At 54.4% G+C, this 19,414-nt stretch overlaps 1 protein-coding gene across 2 annotated transcripts in view; it reads right to left on the minus strand.

Annotated features, from left to right (window-relative positions):
• HDAC4 (histone deacetylase 4) overlaps positions 1 to 19,414 on the minus strand; it is a 293,729-nt gene that overhangs the window by 213,529 nt on the left and 60,786 nt on the right. The gene's annotated exons all lie outside the window — the stretch shown is intronic.

Below are 19,414 nucleotides of genomic sequence, written 5' to 3' on the forward strand. Positions count from 1 at the left end.
TATGCCAAAGACTGAAGCCACCCACCTTTTCCTTCTTAACAATAAAATAAATAAATAAGAAGGCTTCTGAGCCCTTTACAAGCACGTCATCACCGTGCGGAGTCCAGAACACCGTCTGGAGTCATGGAAAGAAGGTTCAGGATGATCAATAACCTGAACTAAAGCTCAGCAAAGTGAGCAGAAGACACCTGTAGACTCTCAGTCTGTGAGAAAAAGCAGCTGTGACCCCTGCAGGACTCACGCTGAACAACTAAGGTCTCTATTCTGGTTGGAGAACATTTTCTCCAAAGGAGTGCGTGGACCCTCCACGGGGAACAGCAGGCAGGGAGGCCAAAACAGCTGTCGGGGGGAAGTTCCCAGGGACCTTTGGGTGGGCCGGCTTCAGAGTCAGGGCAAGTACAACGTCAGCAAATTCATCTGTTGCTCCAGTGAGGGCACTGGATCTCACACAGGCCCCCCCCCCCGAAGGCTTGCTGGGATGGGAGCAGAGACTGGAGGCCCCTGCACAGAATACAGGTTTGAGGGAAACTCCGCTGTCCTCGAGGCAGCTCACAGATTGGCCAGCAGACCGGGGAAGAGGCTCTTCCTCACAGGAAAGGGGACTCCATGCGCTGGTTTTGCCCAGGGGCTCAAAACATCCCCAATAGCCTCCCTTTTCCAGCCGTGCAGTGGAAGGAACCAAGAAACCCAACGACACTGGGCATTGCTGGCCAGCCCTAAAACCCATGCCCCAGGCCCCCCAGGAAAACAGTACTCTCCTCTACTTCTGCTTGGCCTGAGGGTAGCAGTGGCCATGTGGACACGGGGCATTTTAAACGAGCACCCCCTCTAGGGAAAACTGTCCGTGGAGGAAATCATCTGACAATCGTTCACCCTTAAAAAAGGCAAGTCCCCTTTTCCCCTCCCCCAGAGTGGCTCTCGGGTTGAATTCTTCCCCATCAGAGGGTCCTTGCTGAGTGTTTGAGACATGAGAACTGGTATTCCCAAGAGGGAAAGGAATTGGGGCCGAGGCAGAGAAGGGCCGGAGAGACGGTCACCCCGTTGTCCTGAGTGAGCACCCAGCCTCATCACCAGCCAGAGCAGGGACAGGCCTGAGGCAGCCCGAAGGACGGGGCTCCAGGGAAGCCACCAGGACCTGACAATTAGAAATAATGGCTTCTAGCTTTCTATCTACACTAACGTATTTTTGTCTTCCTCTAGTGCCTGGGCGAACTTCCGCTTCCTCTCCTCACCCAGACCTGCCATCTTCGATAAAGGGAGCCCGTTTCGTCCTCTTGCAATGTCCCCAAACACCTGCGGCAGCCGTGGGAGGAGACGCGGGCCCGGCACGGAGGTGGCCGCTGGCCATCGGCATGGCCCCATTGCTCTCTCAGGGATCTTCGCACTGCGGCTATTTGCTTTGTTCTTCCCTTGAAACCCTCTGGTCATAACATTTTCAGTGGTTTTCTTGTTTGTTTTTTTTTTTTTTGACTCACAGTTGAGAAAACCAACCAGTTGAGTTGCTGCCTCAATGATCTGCTCATCAAGGGAAAATTCTGAGTCGGCCTGATCGCCGTCTGCGTCATTTGTAAAAACAGCTCATTTGTAAACTGCATCCTGCAGCAACCAGAGTCCCGTTCCTCATTCTTAAAAAGAAGCTGCTGCAGCTGTGTTTTCTGCATAGACAGCAGGGCACAGCGCTCACCCACACCTCCTGGGCAGGCCCAGGACCTTTTGTCGGGGACTCTGGCACCCACCCGATGCCCGAGGTCCCCTTCCCCTGGGGTCCCTGTCAATGTTCAGCCTCGGGGTCCCTCAGCTCCTGCCCCCATCGAGCACCTCCTAAGGATCCCTGCCTCTGTAACCAGTGGCCTCCTCAGCCCCTTCCCGGCCCTCCCTCCCTGGGCCCACCCCTCACTGAGCACAGCTCCCCAAGTTGGCAGCCCAGCTCCAAAATCAGAGGGCCTGCGTCTCCACCCCAGCCTCCCCACGGAGGCCTGCTAACCTCAGACGAGCTGCTGAACCTGGTCCCTCATACAACAATGAAGTGAATGCAGCAAATGTGCACGGCAGAGTCCAGGAAGCCCTCAGTCCACGTGGCCATGGCTGGGCATGGACAGGCTCTGCACCTGGGGCAAGAAATCTTACTTCTTGCCATGACGGCCGAGTAAACACCATGTGCACTGTGAGCAGGGAACGATGCTAGGTGGTGGCATGATGTCCTTACATTCTTAATAACGTGAAAAGCATTCACACGGCAGGCCCCACTGAATCCACAAGGCCCCTGGGAAGCTCAGATGGAACAACACAGCATCCATGAAAACATCCTAAAAACTCCGTGTGCAAAATAAATGGTTTAAATCTGTTTAAACTTCTTGCTCCTTCAAAAAACATGCTGTTTTAAAAGGAGATCCAGGCCTGAGGAAAAGTTGTACACAGATGAGGATGTTCCCGTTTGCCGGGCTCCATGAACACCACCGTTTATCACTAAAAGGCCCCAGGAGGCAGGAGCCCAACCGCTGGGCTGTCCCCTCGTGCCTGCAAACTATTTGGTAGGGATTAGGAATAACACAGCACAAACGCCTATTTTCAGGCAGACAGGATTTTACCTATGGTTTTCTAAAGCTAGCAAAAACAAGAAAGAAAATGAAAATGATTTGGGGCCAAGGTCTTCATGGTGACCCACAGGGCCCAGATGAAGGCATATGGTGAGGGCCACACAGTCTGGATGGCACCCGTTCCATGTCACTCAGGGGAGTCCAGCACCTTCTGGGCCGGCCGAAGGCTCAGCAAGCATTTTTCTAGTCTAAATACAGACGAGAAATCAATTTGAATAGCGCAAATATAGCCACGCTCATCTTTTTTTTTTTTTTTTTCTGATTCTCATGTTTTGCTGTGTTCCCTAACTGCAATGACCGTCACCCAGTGGTAAGCGTTCACACATGTTGGTGGTATACAGGTTTCTCAAGAGGCGGCAGGTGCATCAGTAGCTGATGTAAGGAGTTTGTTTCCTGAACCTCTATCCTCAGTACATTTTCTGGACAATGAGGAACATTTCTCACTCCTGCACAGTTTTGTGGAGCCTGGTTTGGTGGAGCAATGTGGGTCCACATCCTTTACCGGAGAGTCTGGGTCTCCCCGAAGCCCCTCTCACAGGCATCCTCCCCCACGCACTCAGAGCTGACGCAGGACAGCCCCGTCCGCCCCTTCCTTTGTGGAAGCCACTCTGCTGGAGCCCGGAAAGGGGAAAAGGGCTTTCTGGGTTTTTCTTTATCCTTTTTTGTATTTTTGCATATATAACACTATTTCTGCATGAATTATTTTCAAAAGAGAATGCCAAAATAAGTTCTACAAGTTTCCAGATTTGTAGGCAGGATAAATAAGAACTCAGTTAGGTTTTCAATCATGTTCAAATTATTTGCATATGTGCAGCTTAGTTTCATTTAGTTACTAAATTCTAGCCATCCCTAGACAAATGGACAAATGAAACTTGCATTTCAAATTTAAACGTTACGTATGTGCACACATACACACACACACACACAGAGAAGTGCACACGCCCAGTTAAATCTGTACAGACAAATCCTTAGCAAACACTTTTCTGAAACCCATTACCTAAATGCATTTGGGAACACAGCTGTCACTGCCCTCACAGGCCATGAATCTCGACAACATTCAAGATGACCATGCAGGCAGCAAACAGAGAAGTATTAGGTTACCGGTCTTTCAGATGATGAAGAACTGTGGGTAAACTCAGAAGTGCGGTGATCTCCCTACAGCAGAAATGATCCTGGCTGGGGCGCCTGGGTGGCTCAGTCGTTAAGCGTCTGCCTTTGGCTCAGGTCATGATCCCAGGGTCCTGGATCAAGCCCCGCATTGGGCTCCCTGCTCAGCGGGAAGCCTGCTTCTCCCTCTGCCTCTCCCCCTGCTTGTGTTCCCTCTCTCACTGTGTCTCTGTCAAATAAATAAATAAAATCTTTAAAAAAAAAAAAAAAAAGAAATGATCCTTGCTGTTCTAGACTGCCTATGTCAGAGAATCATCACATTTCAATAATCAGGTGATGATTCAAGATCTCAGAGAATGCCACCATCAGTCTTGCTTCTAGAAACCAATGATGGATCTGGGTTCACAGGTACCCAGCTCTTCCCCAGAAGTCACTTCTCTGAAGAAAGCCCCAATTTCTGCTTTCCTGGCACTTCCCATCTCTTCCTACGCTTCGAAGGCAGGAAAGGTTCTGCCCCCATCAGGATTCTCGGGCCAACAGTCAGATGGAGGCCGCTGACCCAAGGCCAAAGGTCAGTGACTACGACCAAGGAGTCAGAGGCTGAGTCGGCTGACACCTGCGCCCAGGCCAAGCAGTCCTGGGTGAACACATGTCTGGGCCCCTCATGCAGCCCGTCCCTCAGTAGCCGGACCAGCAGCGCACTGACCATGCTCCAGCCTCATGGCCTTCAGTCCTCATGCAAAAACATCATTTAAAACAAGCCCTCAGACACCCACTCAACAGCAGGGCTGGCTACCGGGGCAGGGTCCCCAGCATTGCCCAGACCAAGGCCCTCAGACAAGGCACAGCCTGGCCCCAGCACCCACTTGATTTAAACGTGATGGGGGTGTCGTGGGGGACAAGAAGAGCAAAGGCAGGACCCTCCCCCCCAGCTCCCCAGACGACAGCTGGCGACCCTCCCTCCCCTTGTTTCCCACCCAGTCCCACACCGTGTAGGGACTATTCAGAGAGAACCTTCTGGAAAGGGCTTCTGAGATGCATGGGATGTTTGGGGATGCAGGAGGGGGGCCTGAACCCCGTGTCCCCTCCTGCCGCACCTCCCTAGGGAGCTAGGCACCCCAAGTCCGGCACGGTGTGGAACAGCAGGGGGCATGGGGGCCGCAGGCCTGGCCCCAGTACTGGCTGTGCTCCTCAGGCTCCTCTTCTAGCCCCACACACTCCAGAGGCCACGCTGCCAGGAAGATCCTGCTCAGGCTGTGCCCATGCACGCTCTGCCTTCTCACGGCATCCGGTGCCCCGAAGGGTCTGGAAACCTGACACGAAGGAGGGAAGAGCTCTGGGCACACAGCCTGTACCTGGAGTGAGCCCCGTGCCCCAGTGGCCGTCCTCTGCCGCGTGGGGTCTGCACCCAAGACCCTCAGAGAAACATGTGCTGATTTTAGAAACACGAAGAAGGGGTTATATTCAGAAACAAAGCACCGCAGGGCCTGAGACGGAGACATGATGGCGGCCTCCCTGTGAGGCCCAACAGCCCCTGCTGGGACCAGGTGGGCCTTAAAGGCTGGCAGCCGGACCAGCCAGAGGTCCCAGGGCCTTGGTCCCTCTTCATGGTGACAGCAGCCCCGCCCCCGCCTGGAAAACAGGGTGCTACTGCTCGCAGGTCTCCCACGGCTCACCGTGGATTCCAAACGGCAACCCCAAATTCCAAAGGGCAACTCCTGTTTGAGAAAATGATTTTAGGAAAAGTTCTACTTACTTGGATAATTTTCTGACAACCATGCTTAGTCTTGCAAATACCACCGGGTGGGTTTTTTTCAAGTTCTCTTTCTGAACCATCATAACAGAACGTGGCTGTTGGAGCGTTTTACATTTTCTCCCAGGATGGGGATTTAGGAACGGTGCACACATCTCCCTGTGTCAAGGTGAGGATCTCTGCCCCTCACTTCTGATGTTCCCACACAAACTGAACAGGCAAGGCCGAGGAGCAACACCCAGCGAAGGCCCAGCGCCCACCCAGAAGTGAAGGCCACAGAGTCAAGAGCTGGAAAACGCCAGAGACATCCTGTCTCCAGAGGCCCTGCCTGGGCTGGATCCCAGCCGCAGCCCCTAACTCTGAGACCCTGGGCACGGCATCCCCTCTCCTGGGCCTGGGCCTCACAGTGAAAATAGGGTTATAAAAGTACCTACTTGTATAGGTGTGTTTGAAGGATTCTGTAAGAAATTTCATTCACATGCTCAGCGTTGGCCTAGCACCCAGAAAGCGTTCCATGAATACTGGCTATCGTTTTAGAGATGACAAAGTAAGAACCCAGAGGGGAAGTTCGTGCTCGGGACTAGAAGGAACCACAGACCTGGCTCCGCCTCACTGAGCTGGGTCCCTGGTGACACAGGATGACAGGATGACCGGAGTGGCAGTCAGCACCGATGTCCCTAGCAAGAATTTAACAATTCCATGACGCTTTAAAGCAACCCAGGGGCGAGAAATGACAGCCAAGATTCCTAGGTTTTGTTTCCAGAGGGTCTTCTTAGCAAAGTAGGGAATCTACAGATCTCTCTGGAAGAGCAGCCTACCAATGGAAAAAAGATGGTAAAGGAGATATGCTCGGTTTTTAGACAAGAGTGAAACATGCAACCACCATCCCCAGATGGCTATCACTTCCCAAGAGGGAGGCACTCCGCTTCTGGGCAAAGACCAGCGCTTGCGGCGCAGTCTGCACAGAGCGCGGTGGATGGGGCCTCCGGCGTCGGGGATGGGGCCTCGGGTGTCGGGGACGGGGCCTGGGGCGTCGGGGAGCGGTGGGCAGCACACTGCAGCAGGACGCAGGAGCTGGAGAACGGTCCCCGTGCCCACGGCGCTGTGGGCAGCAACCTGTCCCCACGGGCAGTGCCCAACGCCCCAGCCCCTCACCCGGCTGACTGCGGACCCCCTTTATCCTACCCCACACCCTGTCGCAGGGCATGGAGGTTAGAGGAGGAGGTGGAAGAGGCCACCACTCAGCACCCGCTGACTTCCAACGTTCTAAGGTGACTGGCTAGCAAGTCACTAGGCCACACAGAATGACCCTCCACAGTTACGTAACAGGACACGGAAAATCCCGTACAAGTTTCTCCGGAGAGCGAATCGCACTTTACCTTCAGCCAAGGCTTTTGTTTGGGTCCCAGCAGCCCCTCCAGAGCCAGTCCTCTCAGGGCAGTCAGCCCGGAACAGAGGAAGAAAGTTGAGCCGTGCCCTGCCGGCGCCCACTGATGAGGACTACATCGCCCCGCCCCGACATCTGGTTTCTATTTCATCCCCGTGTTGTCACATTACATAACAAGCAGATGCTGCGCGGGATCACCGCAGACTCGAGGCTCCCGACTGCCAGAGAATGCCCAGAACGTGGGCTCCGATGGCCGGGACCGCTCCCACGAAGCCACACCGCTGCACACTTTACCTGGCTCTTAGAGCAAACGCCCTCGGAAGAAGACATAGGACACCAACCACTCCTACCTCTTCCTGAAATGGAGTTCCATTCCGAATTCCTTCTCCGAATTCCACATGCAAATGTGGGGAAAACATAAGTTCTCTGTGGTCCGAGGTTCATTTTCCAGACCTCAGCCTCGGAGATGTACAGGAAGAGGGCTGTAGACTGGGCTATGGAGGGTCCCAACGATAAAGGGCCAGAGCCCTGCCAGCAAGGGCAGGTGTGGGACCCCAGAGGGGAGAAGACACCCTTCAGGCATGTGGATGGAGAGCCTTGGAGCAAGTGTTGTGGGAGCTCTGGAGCCACACTGGGGAGCAAACACCATGTGCCCCCTCAGCTTGCTTGGGAAGCAGTGAGGATTCATATTAAGAAGACCCGCCCCCCACACTCCAGGCGCCAAGGCTGCGATGGCCAGCAAGCAAGTGGGAGCCCCTTTCAAGAGTGTGCTCCAGAGCGGCCCCTCCAGGGCTGCTGTCCGCCATCTCAACCAACCCAGACCAACCAACGCAGGCCAGCGTCAAGCACGAGGGTGCCAGGGGCACAGAGCTTCCCCAAGGTCACCTGGAGTAGCCCACGAGCTCTAGGTAAGAAAAATCAGACCCACGGCCGAGGTACCCATCTGGCAGTCAAGCTCCTAAGGGGCTTCGTGCAGGACAGAAATCTAACCACTAAGCCACAGAGTCTCCTCGGCTGACTGGTCCGGGGCAATCACTGACCTCCAGGTGAACCATTCTGCACAAAATCTAACCACTAAGCCATGGAAACTCTCCTCGGCTGAGTGGTCCGGGGCAATCACCGGCCTCCTGGTAAACCATTCTGCACAAGGGGAAGTGAGAATTTAAAATTTTTCTCTTATTAATACATAGAAGTGGCCCGGCCGACCTGGTGGGCAAGAAATCGAATGAGGCAGCGGACTTAGCAGCGTGGTCTGCCCAGCCACGGGCAGAAGCCGCCTGGACTCCCCCGCGTCTGCCATCTCGCCCAGGCCTGGGGCGGGGCCCTGCAGACGGGACAGCAGTGGTGTTCAATGGACTTCAGATCCCGCTCTCCTCACTGCACCGGGGGCAGCAGACACTTGTTGGGGGAGAGCTGTCTCAAGGGCAACACTTACCAGGCAAGGGGCACAGTTCGGCCCCAAGGGCAGGCAGTGTCACGGAGGACCTAAGGTTGGCACGGCAGGAAGGCCTCGCTGCAGAACAGCTTGTTCTTGAGCCCCGGAGGCAAAGAGGCTCAGACCTCGAGGCAGAGGAAACTGCACAGGGCAGCCCCTCCCAGGCAGGGCTGGCTCTCTGCCCCACCCCCGGCCCCCAGCATGGAAAGGCACCAGCACGAAAGGGGATAAGCACAAGGAGCCCCAGATGTCACTGAGCAGACCAGACAATGTGCACGAGCGTAAGGAGGACGCGGAGCAGAACAGAGCGATTGCAGAGGACATCACGGAGCCCTACACAGTGACGGCCACGCCCCCAGCTACCTGGTGAGGGACTTCTGGAAGATGCCCTGTCAATGTATCGGTGTTTTCCTAACCTGGGCAGGGGGACGGGGCCCTGCACTGTGCACAACTGGGCTTTTTCTTGTTACACTGACCTGGCTATGGCTGGGTCAAAGGGATGGACAGAGAAGGGCCCACATATGCCAGTGAGGGAGGCCAGGCCGGGGTCACTGCGTGCAAAGCGGGAGCCACTGGAAAACACACCTTTCTCTGAAACAGACACGTGGGTGCGATGCTTTGATGGGACGCCTGAGCCACCACTGCCCTGCTGCAGGTGAGCCTTGTCCAAAGCCACTGCCAAGGCCATGGCCACTGGACAGTGAAGAAAACGAACCGTGACTTTAATCTGCCTGAGCCACATGATCGGGCCAACATTCTCCACATGCTCAGAACTGCCTGTAAACGTTCAGTGCAACCTACAGCTGTCTGACGCAGGTACGTCTCTTCAACCACCTGCGGTCACACTCAAACTCTTCCAACATTACCCGCACTGTGCTGGGTCTGGTCTCATGCAGCTTTCCACCCAGGGGCAGTCAGCCTAAACAAAGCCAGCCTCCCAAGAGCAAATAAGGAAATAGACCCCCTGCCCCTCGTGAACAGGGTCCCCAGGGAGCGTTGCAGGCCTGGGGGGCATAGCAGCACCCATTTGAGTGTTAGATCGCCCCCAAACTTGTGCTCATAACCACAGCGGGGGAAGATCGGGCCAGTCCCCAAAGTGGCTCACAGGTGATGATGGGCCAGAGCAGCAAAGCCCGCGCCCCGCAGCACGCCCAGCCCTTGCCATCCAGGCTCCCTGTCCCAGGCCCTCCTCTGCTTCCCGTTCTGTCCTGCGGGGCCCTCCCTGCTGACCGGGCAGGACAGCTCCAGTCCGACCCCAGTGGCAGCTGGCAGGCGTGGCCACAGACATGCTCTTCCTCTCCACTCCTACCTGCTTCAGGTTCAGATTTGTTATCTGATTCGGTAAAAGTCTGGGCTCTCTGCTGGTTGCCAAGAATGAAGGCTACACCTGTACCTACATAAGTAATAAAGAGGATTGGCTGGAAAGCCCCTGGAGCAGCTCCCAGAAACCAGACAATACCCAGCCCTCTCGAGAAAAGCGGGCACCAGGCAACTCCGGAGTCTTGGGGACCAGTGCCACCAAACGTCCAAGGTCTGTGGCCCGCTGGCCTGCTGGCCTGCCCATCACTCGCTTCCCCTCTGGCACTCAAACTGAATGCAGCAGCTCCTGGGCCTCCATGTGGCCAGGTTAGCCACCGGACACTAAGGGGCCTCTTGCTGCAATCTGAAGGACTCCTAGACAAGGGCGCTGCCACTGGTATTCCCACCAAAGACCACACTTTCTTTCCTTGGGGTTGGGGGCTGTATCTCCCATAAAAATAAAGAGGGGGAAATAAATAAGTAAAGAGAGAAGCAGCCAGTGCCCACCAGAGGCTGTGCAGCGGCTGAGCCTGCTTGAAGAACACTAGACAGGGGCTGCCGGCCTGAGCCTACGGGCCAGGTCCCCAGGGAAAGGTGCCATGACCACTACCAGAGGCTGAGCCTGAGCAGGCCCGCCAGGCAGGCCTCGGGGCCTCAGGACAAAGGCAACAGTCACTGGTATTCCCCTCTGCTTTTCCTCAAACGGCCACTAAGGGCATGAGCCCCTGTCGGGTCGCATTACAAGCCAATCCCATCATCCTCTCTGCAACAGATGCCAATGGTGTTTACTGACATTTACGAAACAGCACACGGGCACAGGATGGCTGTCTGGCCCATCGTGCTTTTGGCCAGGTCAACCGCAGCGTTGGTTCTATCTTACAAAGAAGAAAACAGAATCTCCCAGAGTTTCGCGGCGTCTGGCCCCATCGGAGCTCTGTGCACCCCTTGGCGGCAGGATGCCCACTCTCGTGCTCAGCAGCCTTCACGGCACATGAGCAAAACGCCTGGTGTCATCGGCACACTTGTTCCGCACCGTGTCACAACATCTGGCCCTGGCAACGCTGCCTGGTTGGGCGAGTGAGGACCGCTGAGCCACACATCACACAAATAGCAGGATGAAGCGCCCTTAGCCGGCGTCAGCTGTCTCCAGCCACAGACACACAACACCTAGCATCTCGTTCTGCACGGCCAGGAAACATAGAGGCCTGGGTGTTGCTGGCAGGTTCGAGAAATGAAAGGACACTGAAAACCGAGGGCTCTGCTGGAATGGAGGCCCCGCCCCGTGCCTACAGGGAAGGGCTCCAGAATTCTCTCCCAGATGAGAGCAGAGGGGAGCACTACGGGAGAGCGCAGCCTGGCCCCTCCCCAATCACACCCTCACTGACAGAAGTGCTAAAACTTCATGTTTCTGTTTTAAACAAACATGAAAATGGATCCTTTAAACTACATTTCCCACAAAATTCCCATGCTGAGACTTTCTAACAACTCCAGAGCAGCCTCTCTCTCCCCAGGGTGACACAGCAAGGGGACCTGCAGGCAGGGCCAACCTCGTCCCACGGGCCCTTCCCAAGACTAAAGGGCTCAGAAAGGATTACTTGACATGCTCCCCAACAGCAGAGATCCTGCAGTCCTCTCAAGCACTAACATAATGTGCTGGGGAGACAGAACACTCCCCAATAGAAGTCTCAATGAAAAATCCAAAGTCACAAAAATCACAACCAGATATTCTCAGTTCAGACTTGAGGGATCTTAGCAATATGATAAAATCATCACCATCAATCAAAAGGCACCAGATGCCAGCGCATGCTCTCTGCTGGCCTCACACAGTGCTCCCCTGCGCTGGGGCTGGACAGCAGACTGGGCAGGCCAACCGGCAGGGCAGAGTGGCATCTGGGCGGTAGGTGGCACACTGCCTCCCACCCAAGTCATCTCAGTGCTGTCACCATGCCCTCTGCCCTGGGCTCCAGGTCCACAAGGGGTCAACGAGAGACACCACCATCCCTGACCCGCACGGTGGGTGGAGAGCCACGCAAGCCCCTCTCTGCAGACAGCACATACCCTGAGCAGAACACAACACTGCACGTGTGTCTCCACCTGTGGTCACGGAGAGGTCAAACACAGTGCGCGTGCGCACATACACACACACGCACGCATGTGCACACACCCGTGCGCGCACACACACACACGATTTTACATTCTGCCCTTTCTTCCTTATTTGAAAGAAGGCCAAGGCCAGATAGTAAAATCCAAGAATAAAAATCTCCCCTACTGTCCTCCATTCTAAAGCAAACACTTGACTGTTATTTACAGTTTTGTTAAGAAAAATGAAGCATTGCACTGCTACAGAGGAAAGGCAAATTCACGCTTCTCCTTGTGTGTCCAACTAAATTACAGCTTCCACATCTGCCTTCTACAAAAACGAACGGAGCCGCTGGAACAAGGACCGTGGCGCCTTTACCAGCACGGCCCAAGGAAGCGCGGCTCCTCTCTGCAACCGTCCTTCGGGGCGCTCCCCGGCCTTCGGCACCGTGGCACAACCAGCAGACGTCCGTAGCCTGTCCGTCCACTCCGGCCCCACAGACAGGCCTGGCAAAGTGGACAGGGAGCTTCAGCAAGAGGCAGGGCCCCTGGCCCAAGGCCCAGGGCTGGCACGGGCAGGGGGCCTCAGGCAAACCGCCTTCCTTCTGGGCTTCTTCGTCTACATGACGAAGTTTCGTAGCTCCTCCGAGGACAGGTGTGCTCCCGGCTGGCCAGCGCTCTCTGCACCTCGGTGTCCCCACGCTGGCCAGGGCACACGCTCCTCGCCGGCGGGGATGAGGGGCAAGGAGCCAGGGAGGACACGTCCCGGGAAGACATTTCGGGGGGCCTCGCCCAGCACACGGAGGGTGCCCAAGGGCGGGGGGCTAAAGGAGAAACTGGTGTAAGAAGCTTCCTGGCCCAGGCTTGACCTCTGTGCACGGGAGCACCAGGGGAGGGCGGCCGGCCACTCTGCCGGCTCCTCACCCAGCTCCCCCACTCCTCCTCCCACCGGCACACAGATGTGCTCAGCGGCAGAGCCTGGCTTCTGCTCACACTCGTTTCATAATTTTAAATATACTCTTAACGGAAAGTAACCGAAGTACTTGACAAGAGCAGCTGACGCAAATGTCCCTGCAGCAGGCAGTGAGTCATCCCCGCAGTGTGAAAGTGAGAGCTCGGAGCAGAGCCCGAGAGGCAGTCGCACACGGGGGGCGTCCTCCGAAGGCAGAAAGATGAGCGGCACAGCCGAGCCACGGCCACTCTCGCTGTCAGGCCGGCACCACTGAGACAGCTCTGACGGGGGGGCGGCGGACTGTCCACAAGCCCTCCGGAGGCCGCGGCGGCTACGCATGATGGCGGGCTTCCACTTCACTCAGCAGACATGGCTGGTCAGGCCTCAGCATCCCCAGACCCCCAGGTCTGCCAGGTTAGCCGCCTGACATCGTGGCAGACAAAGTTGGTTCCTTGTGAAAATACGTGTCCTCAGAAGAAAGCCGGCCTACCATGCTGGTGACAGAGTGAGCCATTAAGAGCAGCCTCTGAGTCTGGCAATGTGGCCTCAAGTGTTTAAAACCTTCTCCAAGCGCAGCTGGGTTGTGAGAAGAGTAAGGAACCCCTCGGAAGGCAGGAGCTGAATTGGACCCGCATTGGCATGAAGGCCAGGGCCCATCCTGAGGCTGCCACCTGACTCAGCCACGCTCGTTGGGTCACTGCTAAAAGCCACGGCTGAAGGCCAGGAGACCAAGTCGGGGGCTGAGCAGGAGGAGAGAGACTGCGGCTCCCCTGGGGTAGGGGGGAGGCTGGTCAACCTCTCTGCTGAAGGGATGCACCCCTGCCTGGCCCTGACGCTGGCAGGGAGGGCAAATCAAGAAAGAAGAGTCCTGTGGGGGCCCACGACCAGAGATCACCTGACAGTGGTTGGGGGGGGGAATCCGGACACCCCCCAAGACCCGAAAGACACGGCAGCAGATGCATCTAGAAGTGTGTCCCAGGTGAAGCCGTGCTGGCCTATACTGCCCAACCAGGCAGACACAGACACGTATCCTCCCTGGATGGGCACGTTACCAACCTCAAAACAATGTCTGTGAAACATTACAAGGCATAAAATCTAAAGCTGGGGAAAAACCCAGGGAGTAGAAGTCAGGCCAGGACAGACTTCAATTACAGGAAAATCTGATCTGACCACAAAATACATCTCCACACCAGGCGTGAAGAAACAGGCAGGGTCATCCAAGGAGCCAGCGGCTGTCGGGGACTGTCACTCAGCAGCCGCACAGCCCTGGGTCCTGTAAGCTCTCCCTGCGCCTCAGTCTCTCCCCCGCCAAAGACAGACAGTAACAGCCAGACCCTGCGCTGCGAGAGCACGCAGGGAGCAAGCAAGGCTGCAAACCACCCACCGTTACTAACACCAAAAACGGTCAGACACATGTGAACGCGTGCGAAAAAAACTGTTACTAATTAAAACTAAAAACAAAATGAGTAGGTTAAATAGTCCATCAGATATGGCTGAGGAGACAAGTGCTGAACAGCAAAATGGCACAGAGGGGAGAAGCAGGAGGGCAACCCAGAAAGACACCAGCGACAAGTATGAGCGGCTGGGGGGGGCACAGGGCAAAGGGAGGGACACGGACCTGCGCTCACCGGAGGGCCGCACGGGGACAGACATGCGTCAGGTGCAGGAGGCCCACAGACACTTTCAGAACAGGCAGAGAGCCCTACCAGCCCGCAAACCCACCTGGGAGCCACCGTGCTTGAGACAGCGGAGGACAGGCAGACAGACAGGCACACGGACAGGCAAGGGGGCATCTCGACTGCTGTTTAGCCCAAGATGCTGGGACGCCTGGGGAGCCACACTTCACACACACACACACGAAGGCAAATGCCATGCGGACCAGGGACCCAGCTGTAAAAAATGAAATAATACAAGCCCAGAACAAGACATGGGGGTTCCCCTGGAGCAGGAACAGAGGAAAGCTTTCTAACTGCAACTCAGTAGCCAGAAGCACTTAAAAAAAAAGAAGAAATTGGTCAACTTGAACCATGCTGGGGGGAGGGGGTTTACATGGCAAAGATGTACCACAAAGAATTAAAAAAACAGTGGACAGATTGGGGGAAAGTATTTGCAATATATCTCACAGATAAAAACTAATACTCCTGATGTATAAAAAACTCTTAAAACTTGTGGGAACAATGACCAAAATCCTGACAGAAAAACAGGCCAAAGGCATGAGGAGAGAGTAAGGCCCTCACACTGACCTTCCACTTGTTATCTGTCGGACTGGCAAAAAGTACCAGGCTTTACCTTCCACACCGTGTGGGCACAGGCGGCAAGGGGAACACAAGCTGGTACAAGCTTCATACCGGCAAACGGGCCAAAATCGAACCCGGTTATGCATCTGCTCGTCTTCTGTAGGAATCCCTCTGCAGGTGAAGTCGGAAGATGCAGGTGCGGCAGAGGAAAGCGCGTGTGCACAAGGTCATCCCAGGGCAAGCGCAGGCCACGGGCTCCGGGGACATGCTGCGGCGTGGAGAAGCCACGTGCAAGAGACCTACCAGGACGGCGTCCCTTAGGTGCAAGACCGAAGCCCAGATAAAGTGCATGCTGTATTTGCTCTTTTGTCCAGAAAGCAAATTGGGAGAGCAAGGGTGGGGCCGGGGGTGGCCACAGGGTGGAAGGTCAGGCCCGCTGGGCAGGGACACCACTCTCTGAGTCCAGTTTCTTACACATCACTGGCTTAGGGGCTGCACTAATGTCGCACATACTCAAAAAAGGAAAATAAATAAAATAAAGTATGAGGAAGGGGAACAAATGAAATACAAACAGAAACAAAATGAACCAAACCACATTTCAAGTGAGTAATGCAAGCGCACGAGGGCGGGGCTGGGGGGCGCTAAGAACGATCCCAAGTAGCTTTGAGACACAGTATTCAGATTCCCTCAACAAATACGGAACCCCGGTTGGTGGGTTTCTTTCTCACAGAGGCACAGATTAACAATCTCTTTCTGAGCATTCTGGGATTAAACCAATCAGTAAGGAGGTGATGGAGACTGGGAGCAAAGTTTCTCATCGTGGGAGGAGGGGTGACAATACGGAAAAGAGAGAGGGTGGTCCGTGGACCTGTGACGCTGGCTGGAATGAGAAGTGTCGGCGTGCGCTCTGCAGTTCACGTGCTCACACGGAACACAACCTAGGCGGGAGGGGTGTGTGCGTGCCCGCCCCATCCATCTCCTAGCCCGGCCTGCTCCCAGGCCACGGGGAGCTCTCCCACAGAGTCGGCACAGCCAGCATGCAGAGCTGGCTTTCTAAACGCCAGTCCCCGAGAAACAGAACCTCTTGGGGAAAGAGCAGACTCCAGGTGTGCGGCAGGAAAGGCACCAGAGAGGCAGACCACCTGAGAGAGCAGAGAGGACCGCCGGAGCACTGGGGACCAGTCAGAGTAGCCAGCATGCAGGGGCTGCCACTGGACAAACGAGGACACTACAGGTACCAGAATAGGTCAGGTTGACAAAGGCTTAGAACCCAGTTAATAAGAATCCATGACCCCAAATTCATGTAAATAAATAAGCAAATAAATAAGAAAGAAAGGGAAGTCCTCTATAGGAGAAGGCTGACCACGGCATGTAGTGAGGACAGCACGAGAAGCCCACCATTCAGCCACCATCGTCACAGCACACGTGGCCGCTATAGGAAGAGGGGACTCAGTGAGGCTTCTGTCACGCAGAAGTCTGGAAGTCTCTATCACCAAAACCATCTATTGGTTCTTGGACTTTTCTACTAATTACTGCCAAATAGGAAATAGGTGGGTTGTAGTCAGGGACTCTTTGGCCTTTGAGTGAACTTATTTTGGTTCTGCAGACCCTAACAAAACGCTGGTATCACGGAGACACCCAGGGGAGGTGCTAAGTCCCCTTCTGTGAGCACGAGGCCTCCAGAGCGCCCCAGTCGTGGGAAAGCTGACTTCCACCTTTTGATCATCTTCAATCTATTCATTAAAACTATATATTTCCTCCCAATTGGGGGGGGTAATTATGAAAAGTGGAGTACTTATTAATCTCCTATATTTCATAAACAGTCTCCTGTACCTATGTGAATTCTGTAGTTTCCCTGCAATGACATTCCCACCATAAAACCCTCGGTGACAACCAGAGAATGTGCTCTCCTAGTCTCTCCCCAACATTCTGTTCAGGGCTTCCATCTCTGTTCATAAGTAAAACTTGCATATAATTTTTGCTTTCTTGTTGTTTCTAACAGGTTCTAGAATTAGGGCACTTCCATTCCATAAAATAAGATAACACTTTTCGAGGCTTAGAAGCAATTTTGAAGAGAGCAAAGACACTGCACGAACTTTGATAAAACACAGAGCAATCTCTTAAGGAGCCGGGTTTTTGTTTTTTTTTTAAGATTTTATTTATTTATTTGAGAGAGACAGAGACGGGGAGAGAATGAGCGGTGGGGAGGGGCAGAGGGAGAGAGAGGGAGAAGCAGACTCCCCGCTGAGCAGGGAGCCCGATGTGGGACTCGATCCCAGGACCTGCAGATCATGACCTGAGCTGAAGGCAGACGCTTAACCAACTGAGCCACCCAGGCGCCCCAAGGAGCAGTTACTTTTAAGAAGCATTCGGTTGGGTCCTTTACCAACAAGTCCCAAGTCTATACAAGTTCCTCTTAATGACAACTAGCTCATGTTGCTTCTCAGCAGGGAAAAGGATGCTTCTCTTCTGTGCTGAGTGTAGACACAGGATACGACGTACGCTCTGGGACACCGCTGATGGTGGTGATCTAACTTTCCAGCTAAGTGCCGAGAACCCCTCCTTCTGGGCGTCCTCCTTCCAGGTGACGCTCCATTCTGCTCGTGCAGAAGCCCTACTGTGTGCACTGTGCACAGGTCCCTTCTGTCTGGCAGCCGACAGCACCCTCCACCCCTCCAGCTGAGCTCAGCGCCCCACTGCTGATGGCATTCTGCCCCAGGCTGGATGGCCCTGCAGACCTCAGCGCCCCTTCATCTGAGCATGTGCAGTGCAGGCAGGCAACAGTGTGAACTCTCACTTTGATGGCAAAAATAAAAGTGTTCATTTATTGAGAATGTTTCTACCTAACCTTCCTATTGGATGTGTTTTCTTCTTTACTCTTAGATCTCTCTTGGCTCTTCTGTTTTCTTTATTACTCGACACTTCTAACACTGTCATCATTTATTTCCCGTGTGATATATTTTTCGGACAGTTTGGATCCAGAAGAAGTATTCTAAAGATCCCCACTCATCTACAGCCTTTCCTGAAGTTTGCCTTTTTGCAAATTGGCAAACAAATGAGAACAAAAATTCTAGTAAATTCATTCTTCATCAGCTGCGTATGTATTTACATAATAAGTCATAACAATTTATAATTAAATGCAACATAAATACAAGGCATACATAAAATAATCAATCATTTTCAATAGCTGTAACTCCTGCCCTGCAGTGTCCGTGGACTGGAGGTGGTGCGGCCGCGTCGGTCGTCCCTGAGGCCCGCCAGCCCACCCAGGTGGGACCACAGAGAGGCCCAGACCTCTAGGGTCCAGTGCACCGCCCCCCACACAGGCGCACACTCCCCCCACCCCATACACACCCACATAGGAGCAACACTTCCCCTTGACTCATCACTCCTCCTCGCCTCCTTGGGCCTGAGGGTCAGAACACCAAGGACAAACTAATTGTAAGTGCTTTTAAAAATATACGCCTATCAACACCAGATGGCTTAGAACAGCAGTTTTTAGCCTCAGAGCCCCTGCACCCTCTTATAAATTACTGAGCACCCCAAAAGCCTTTTGTTTATGTGGCTATACATATCGATATTTGCCATGTCATAAGTTGCAACTGAGATCTTTTCAATGTTCCTTTAATTCATTTGAAAATAACGTCACTGAACATTAACATGAATTACCTATTTTAATGAAAAAATAAGTACCTTTTCCAAAACACAAAACAAGTAGTGAGCAGGGTGGCACTGTTTTACATGGGCGAGCCTCTGTGGGGTCTGGCTCAGGGGAAGTTAGCGGGACCATCACATGGGCTTTGGTGTGTCGTCTGTTGGGACAGGTTGTTGGGGTGGAAGAGACTAAGGCAGCCCACGTCAGAGATGTGGCGTGAAGGCAAGCGCGTACCCAGCCCTGCGGTGCCATGGGCTTTCTGATTCGGTGGCATGTGGGCACCTGGGCCGGGCCGTTCAGATTGGTGACAGTGTGGCCGTGACCCCCACCAGTGAGGACCCCCACCAGCGAGCTCCGAGGACCTGGCTGCATCAGGGGCTGCACTGAGAGGGCTCCCGACCCTGCCTGAGTCTGCGACATCGGGACATGGTCACATGCAAAGAACCGAGCTCTCCCTGAGGCTGACACGTGTCATTAGACACTATGCGGGGGGTGGGGGGCAGTCCAGGGGCTCCAAAATTCCAGTTCCCACTTGAGAGCTGAATGTCATCACTGGCAAAACACCCCGTCAGCTGTTTTCCTTAAAATGACAGCCAAACTTCATTTTTAAGAAAGTATCTGGCAAGTGCCCAAGTCTGAACACCCACAGTTTATCTGTCAGTTATCCTTTCAAGGATAGATGGTGTCCCACGAAAGAAGGGCTCGTTCAGCGGGCAACCTGGCCACACAGCACTCTCCTGGGGACGACCGCCATGCCGGTCCATGGCACCCACACAGCACTCTCCTGCGGACAATCGCCACGCCGGTCCGTGGCCCAAGGGCTTTGTGTGTGCGGCCCACGTGGTCACACAGAGCTCTAAACCTGTACCTCCAGGGTAGAGACTGAAACACTCAGTAACAGTAACAAGTGTCC

This window comes from Zalophus californianus, chromosome 3 (genome assembly GCF_009762305.2).
Source record: "Zalophus californianus isolate mZalCal1 chromosome 3, mZalCal1.pri.v2, whole genome shotgun sequence".
Lineage (NCBI taxonomy): Eukaryota > Metazoa > Chordata > Mammalia > Carnivora > Otariidae > Zalophus > Zalophus californianus.